A 7,434-nucleotide genomic window follows, 5' to 3' on the forward strand; every position below is an offset into this window, starting at 1 on the left:
CACATCCCCTAGACGGATCCCTGCGTTATCCAGCTCTTAGTGGCACAAAATCAAAAAACAACCGTCGAAGCAGCATCGTGGACTGTGGAGACAAAATCATCACCAAATCCCTGGAAAGGAGATATTCACGCTACCCCGTCGTCACAAACACGGAGGTATGCAGCTTCCGGCTCGGACAATGAGCGAAGCTATCTCTGAAAAAGGGTACTCACCGCCTACCGTTGTCATAAAGGTACTTAGCTTCCGGCTCGAACAAAGAGTGAAGCTAAGCCTGGAGAGACGGTACTTACAGCTTCCAGCTTGGGCAACAAGCAAAGCAAGGCCTGGAGAGGCAAAACTCACACTGCTCACCGTCGTCACAAAGGTGCTTAGCTTCCGGCTCGAACAAAGAGTGAAGTTAAGCCTGGAGAGACGGTACTCACAGCTTCCAGCTTGGGCAACAAGCAAAGCAAGGCCTGGAGAGGCAAAACTCACACTGCTCACCGTCGTCGCAAAGGTGCTTGGTTTCCGGCTCGAACAAAGAGTGAAGCTAAGCCTGGAGAGGCGGTACTCAACCATCAGCGTCATCAGAGGCGCGTTGATGTCCAACTTCCGGCTCGGGCGTCGAGTGAAGTTGGCCTTGGAGAAGGTAAACTCAGCTACCGAGGATGTCAGAAGCGCCGAGGTATGCACCCACCTGGAGAGGCTACTCAACATTTTCCCACCGGAAGACGCTACAAGTCGGAAGGTCGGCACAATACCCGGACAATTGGGTCAACTCCTTTACTTGTCGGCCGATACACCAAGAGGCCGTCCGACTAAGTAAAGGGGGGGCAGCTGTAGACCCCTAAAATTGTCCGGGTCGGAAATAAAGCTTGAAGACTCTCGAAGACTGAAGGATAATCAGCCAGAAGGACTCCTCGAAGGCCCTAGGAGGGTTCTCTGTAGGTCCAGAGGTCTTAGAATAGCTCAAAATAAAGAAGTGGAGGGAAAAAGCCCAATACGGCCGTACTGAACTCAATACGGCCGTATTGAAGCTTCAATACGGCCATACTGAAGTCAGTACGACCGTATTGACACTTCAATACGACCGCTGCGAACTCAATACGGGCGTATTGAAATTTCTGACTTTCAATACGACCGTATTGAACTCCAATACGACCGTATTGAAGTTCAAAAATTTCAATACGGCCGTATTGGCCCTGTAGGCCGTACTGCGCCTATTCCCTATAAATATGACGTCAATTGGACGTCATTCCACACTTTTCAACATAGTTTGAACCCTCTCCTTGAGTATTCTGGGGTTTTTGAGCAGTGTTCTGCCCTAGAAATCACTCGGAGAGTTGATCCGACGAAGTTCTTGAGCCCCGAGCCATTTTGCTTGAGGATCGAACCTAGTCGAGGGGAAATCTTTTTGATTCCCTTAGTTAAAATTTTGTTCTAGGAGAGCGAGGAGCGGGCTTGTAGAACGAGGGAACGCCAAAACGCTTCCCAGTTCATTTTTTATAAAAAGCACGCTTCAAGAGGTTTCCCTTCAATCCTTCCTTTTATTGCTTTCTGTGTGCATATTTAAACTGTCATCATGTAGATAGTCAATTCATAATTGTTTAGAATAAATAGGGGTAATTTAGTAATTTTACGCTGTTATTTTAGAAAATAATCTGTCATAGGGAACCCGAAAGGGGCGCTGTGGGGTGCTAACACCTTCCCCACGCGTAACCGACTCCCTTACCCAACTCTGGTTGTAGTGGCCAAAGTTGATTTTTAAATCAATTGCCTTATCCCTTTTTCCAATGTTTTGAGTAAAACATTGGTGGCGACTCCACGAACCCTCCTTTTATGAAAACCACTAATCCATGGAGGGTCCCGCTTGGGATTAATATGGATTAGTGAGCCTTTTAATAAAATTGCTCGTTTGACGAGGTCTCAGTTTGAGAATAAGTCATTCTAGCAATCCGCTATTTTTAAACAAATAAACGAGTCCAACCATCCTTCGCGAATGCCGAAAGCCCGTTTCGGGCCGGTGGCGACAAGCCCAATGTATATAGCCTACCCTGGCCAGCCATTCTTCAGAAATTTCCTTCTGTATATCTTTCTGTAAAAACACTTGTGAATATCAATAAAAATATCCATTTGTTTCTTTTCTTTCTTGACCATGTGATTATGCCTCTGAATTGGTTTTTCATAAAAATTGTACGAAATTCCATTAATAATCGGTCAATAAAAGAAAATTGGAGGGGTTCCTGTAAAATCCATAATCTCCTGCATAAAGGCTCACAAAAATACTCCCTCGCGTCAATGACAGAAAGTCATCCAAGAAGAAGAGGATAGGGAGAGCCACTCACTTTTCTAAATAAATGAACAAAAATAAAAAAATTGTATTGCATTTGTGCATCACACACACATTAGTTGCACATTCAAAGACCTTATCATGAGGCAACCGCATAAAATAGAAAAATAGAAAATTGCTTGTGTATGCCAGCAGCAAGCAAAATGCAAAGATTCAGAAAATCAACAGCATCATACAGAATAACTGAGCCTGGAGAGGCTTGCCGAAAGAATACTCTCAAAATAACTGAGCCTGGAGAGGCTCGCCGAAATAATACTCTCTTAGAATAATTGAGCCTGGAGAGGCTTGCCGAAATAATACTCGTACAGAATAATTGAGCCTGGAGAGGCTTGCCGAAACAATACTCCCACAGAATAATTGAGCCTGGAGAGGCTTGTCGAAATAATACTCCTTCAGAATAACTGAGCCTGGAGAGGCTTGCCGAAATAATACTCTCTCATAATAACTGAATTTAATTTCTTTAGCACTTTTAATTTCTGTACAGCAAAAGCCAAAAACATAAAAAAGGCAAAATACAGAAAAAGCCAAATCAGAAGAAAAGGCAAAATACAGAAAAAGCCGAAAATAAAAAAGGCAAGGATATAGAAAATCCAACAAACAATTTGTACCGAATAACTAAGCCTGGAGAGGCTTACCAAAATAATACTCCACATCCTCCACAGTATGCAGAATAACTGAGCCTGGAGAGGCTCGCAGAAATAATACTCCCCGGAGGGAACCTCAGCTCAAGCTCACGGGAAAATCCCCAGCAAGAGCTATCAAAGCAAGATCGACGCAATCCCCAATGGAAGTGCGATCATCCAAACAGTATATACAAGTCAAAGGACTTAACACTTCCTCAGTGGAAGATAGCTCTCCGACTCAAAGCGCTGAGCGAGGCTAAGCCTGTAGAGGCTTCCTAAATAATACTCTGGGATACAATAAGATCCCCAAATCCCCAATCGCCTACTCAAGAGGCATCCCTGCAAAAAGGAGAAGAAAATAAAAAATATCAATAATTATTCCCCAAGCTGAATTTGGCTTTTCAGCCAATCATTGAACATCAAGATGATATGCCTAACAGAAGAGGCTAATCAAAATCAACGACAAAATCCCCCAGCGGGTAACAGCCTACACAGAGGCATTCCTTCAAAGAAGAGAAAAATCGGAAAAATCAACAACAATTCCCCAAGCGGAATTCGGCTTTTCAAGCCAATCATTGAACGTCAAGCTGATACGCCTAACAGAAGAGGCCAATCACAACTAATGACGAAATCCCCTAGCGGATAATAGCCTACACAGAGGCGACAAAAATCAGAAAACCCAAAAGAGATACCCGAATAATGATAACCGGGATACTCCACCAACGTCCAAAGGACGTCAGCCAATCATAAGGCATTGCTCATCTCAGAAAGAGCATCTTCGTGTCTACACCCCAAGGAAACAGAAATTCCTCAATGGGCGCCAACTACTCAATGGAAAGTTGGGACACAAGAACCTATGAGTAACTGCACATCCCCTAGACGGATCCCTGCGTTATCCAGCCCTCAGTGGCATAAAAATCAAAAATAACCGTCGAAGCAGCATTGTGGACTGTGGAGACAAACTATACTCAACTACCTCATTTTTGAGAGGCAAGGTCTGGAGAGACGGTACTCAAACAAGGTCTGGAGAGACAGTACTCAAACAAGGTCTGGAGAGACGGTACTCAAACAAGGTCTGGAGAGACGGTACTCGAACAAAGTCTGGAGAGACGGTACTCAAACAAAGTCTGGAGAGACGGTACTCAAGGTCTGGAGAGACAGTACTCAAGGTCTGGAGAGACAGTACTCAAGGTCTGGAGAGACAATACTCAAGGTCTGGAGAGACAATACTCAGCCATCAGCGTCGTCAGAGGCACGTTGGTGTTAAACTTAGCTACCGAGGTTGTCAGAAGCGCCGAGGTATGCAACAACCTGGAGAGGCTACTCAATAATTTTCCACCGGAAGACGCTACAAGTCAGAAGGTTGGCACATCACCCGGACAATTGGGTCAACTCCTTTACTTGTCAGCCGGTACACCAAAAGACCGTTTGACTAAGTAAAGGGGGGGGCAGCTGTAGACCCCTAAAATTGTCCGGGTCGGAAATAAAGCTTGAAGACTCTCGAAGACTGAAGGAAGATCAGCCAGAAGGACTCCTGGAAGGCCCTAGGAGGGTTCTCTGTAGGTCTAGAGGTCTTAGAATAGCTCAAAATAAGGAAGTGGAGGGAATGAAGCCCAATACAGCCGTACTGAACTTAATACGGCCGTATTGAAGCTTCAATACGGCCGCAGTGAACTCAATACGGCGTATTGAAGTTTCTGAAACTTCAATACGGCCGTACTGAAATCAATACGGCCGTATTGAAGCTTCAATACAGCCGCAGTGAACTCAATACGGGCGCATTGAAATTTCTGAATTTCAATACGGCCGTATTGAACTCAATACGACCGTATTGAAGTTCAAAAATTTCAATACGGCCGTATTGCTTCTGTAGGCCGTATTGGGCCTGTTCCCTATAAATATGACGTCAATTGGACGTCATTCCACACTTTCACACTCAGTTTTGACTCCCTCCTTGAGTATTCTGGGGTTTTTGAGCAGTGTTCTGCCCTAGAAATCTCTCTAGGAGTCGATCCGACGAAGTTCTGGAATTCCGAGCACTTAGCTTGGAGATTCGAACCTAGTCGAAGGGAAATCCTCCGGATTTCCATAGTCAAAAGTTTTTAGGAAGGAGCGAGCGAGTTTGTAGAGCGAGGGAACGCCAAAAAGCTTCCCAGTTTTACTCAATATATAAAAGCACGCTTCAAGAGGTTTCTTCTTAAATCCTTCCTTTTACTGCTTTCTGTGTGCATATTTAAACTGTCATCATGTAGATAATTAATTTATAATCGCTTATAATAAATAGGGGTAATTTAGTAATTTTACGCTATTATTTTAGAAATAATCTGTCATAGGGAACCCGAAAGGGGCGCTGTGGGGTGCTAACACCTTCCCCACGCGTAACCGACTCCCTTACCCAACTCTGGTTGTAATGGCCAAAGTTGATTTATAAAATCAATTGCCTTATCCCTTTTTCCAATGTTTTGAGTAAAACATTGGTGGCGACTCCACGAACCCTCCTTTTGCGAAAACCACTAATCCATGGAGGGTCCCGCTTGGGATTAACATGGATTGGTGAATCATTTAATAAAATTGCTCGTTTGACAAGGTCTCAGTTTGAGAATACGTCATTCTAGCAATCCATATTTTTAAACAAATAAACGAGTCCAACCATCCTTCGCGAATGCCGAAAGCCCGTTTCGGGCCGGTGGCGACAGTGAAGATGAAGAACACTTGCTGAAATGGAAGAAGGAAGCATCCAAGCTCAAGAACTCAAGGGATTGCACACTTCAAAGTGAAGGAAACTAGGTTTTCCTAAGGTTTTTGAAGGCATTCTCTTAGGTTTTCTCTCTTGGATATTTCGGTGACTCTTGAGGGAATTAGCTGAAGGTAATGTTCAGAAATTCTCATATATTCAAAAGTTTTTTTACATGGAGGGAAGAGATACAATTATAGGAGGGAAATTAGGTCAAGCTTGGCGGCAACTCAAGTAGGCATAGTTGGCGCCAAGTTTGAATTTCAAATTTTGAATTTGAAATTCAAACTTTGGCCACTCACATGCTTAAACCGGATTGCTACCTTCATTTAGGTGTCATTTAGGAATGATTTGAAGTGAATTTGAGCTCACATGGCCGGAACTACTGCATGCCATCCATGTGACTCAAATTCAACTCAAATTACTTCTAAATGATGCATAAATGAAACCTAATTCTCCTATTAATGTATTCTTCATATAATCCTAATCTAATGACCGAAATACATTAGTCTAATGAATACAATGAATAGGAAAAAATATAAGAAGAAGAATGAGCCTAATATTGGGTATCAAAAGCCCAAAGCTTAAGAAGCCCAAAAATAAGCCCAAGCACAACAACCCTAAACTATGGTCAAAATACAAGACCAAAAATCAAAGTAACTTCCTATACTAAGTAATGCAATAAAACATGGTGTTTAATCAATCAAAGTCCAAGTGAGAAGCACCCTAGGCCCACCAAGCCCATTGGGCCCACTAAGCTCTGAAGCAGTCAAGTCTTCAAGTAATCTCCTGACCATAGCTCTAGTGGTTGGGCCTTTAGCCCATGCTCTTCCATCATTCCCTCCCTCTTGAGAAGGATTCGACCTCGAATCTATAGACTCCTCCTCATCATCACTAGCACCTACAAAAGGTTTAAGATTGTTGGTCCCTACGATTAGAATCTAGAAGGGGGGGTTGAATAGATTCTATGTTATTTTTCCTTTTCTTCTTTGCTTTCTAAATCTTTACCAAACAAATCTTGATTTAAAACAAACCTTTAAACATAAAAAGTAATTCAGAGTTATATATGCACAGCTTATCCAACAAGATTTGAATAACACAATTAATACAAGATATGTAAAGATTGAATTTATCAATTACCAAGAATCTTTAAAGTTCAGTTTCTGCAGATAATGTTTTTCTTCATACAACATTAATCAAGAAACTTATACAGAATGTAAAGAGTGTAAGAGTTAAGAAAATCATGCACCAAGATATATACTGGTTCAGCCATCCAAAGGCCTACATCCAGTTTCAGATTTAGATACACCTCTAAATCCAGTCAAATCCACTATTGATATTCTTTACATGCACCCTGCACAAGCAATATCCAATCAATGAATTTAACAAGCAAATCTTGACACCTACAAGATTAACAAACCATTTCTTGACTCCACAAGAAACATATAACCCAAGAATATTGATCCCACAATATCCTACTTGAGAAAAACCTATCTCAAGATTTCTCTTTACACAACTCTTCCAGAGATTCTCTAATCTCAAGAGTTAAAACCATTCAAACAATAAAAGATCAGAAACGAGTACACCTGTTCGTGTAGATATGATCTTCAACAACGTAAACCAGTTTAGAATGAATTTTCTATATGAACTTCATCTTCTTGAATTGATCTTGCACACTTCTTTTTCCAAAAGTTGATTTTCAGCAGATATGTTCTTTCTTTCTTTTTCAGAAAATCTTTTTCTCTTTT

Source organism: Cajanus cajan, chromosome 9 (assembly GCF_000230855.2).
Source record: "Cajanus cajan strain Asha chromosome 9, NIPB_CcT2T_4, whole genome shotgun sequence".
Taxonomy (NCBI): domain Eukaryota; kingdom Viridiplantae; phylum Streptophyta; class Magnoliopsida; order Fabales; family Fabaceae; genus Cajanus; species Cajanus cajan.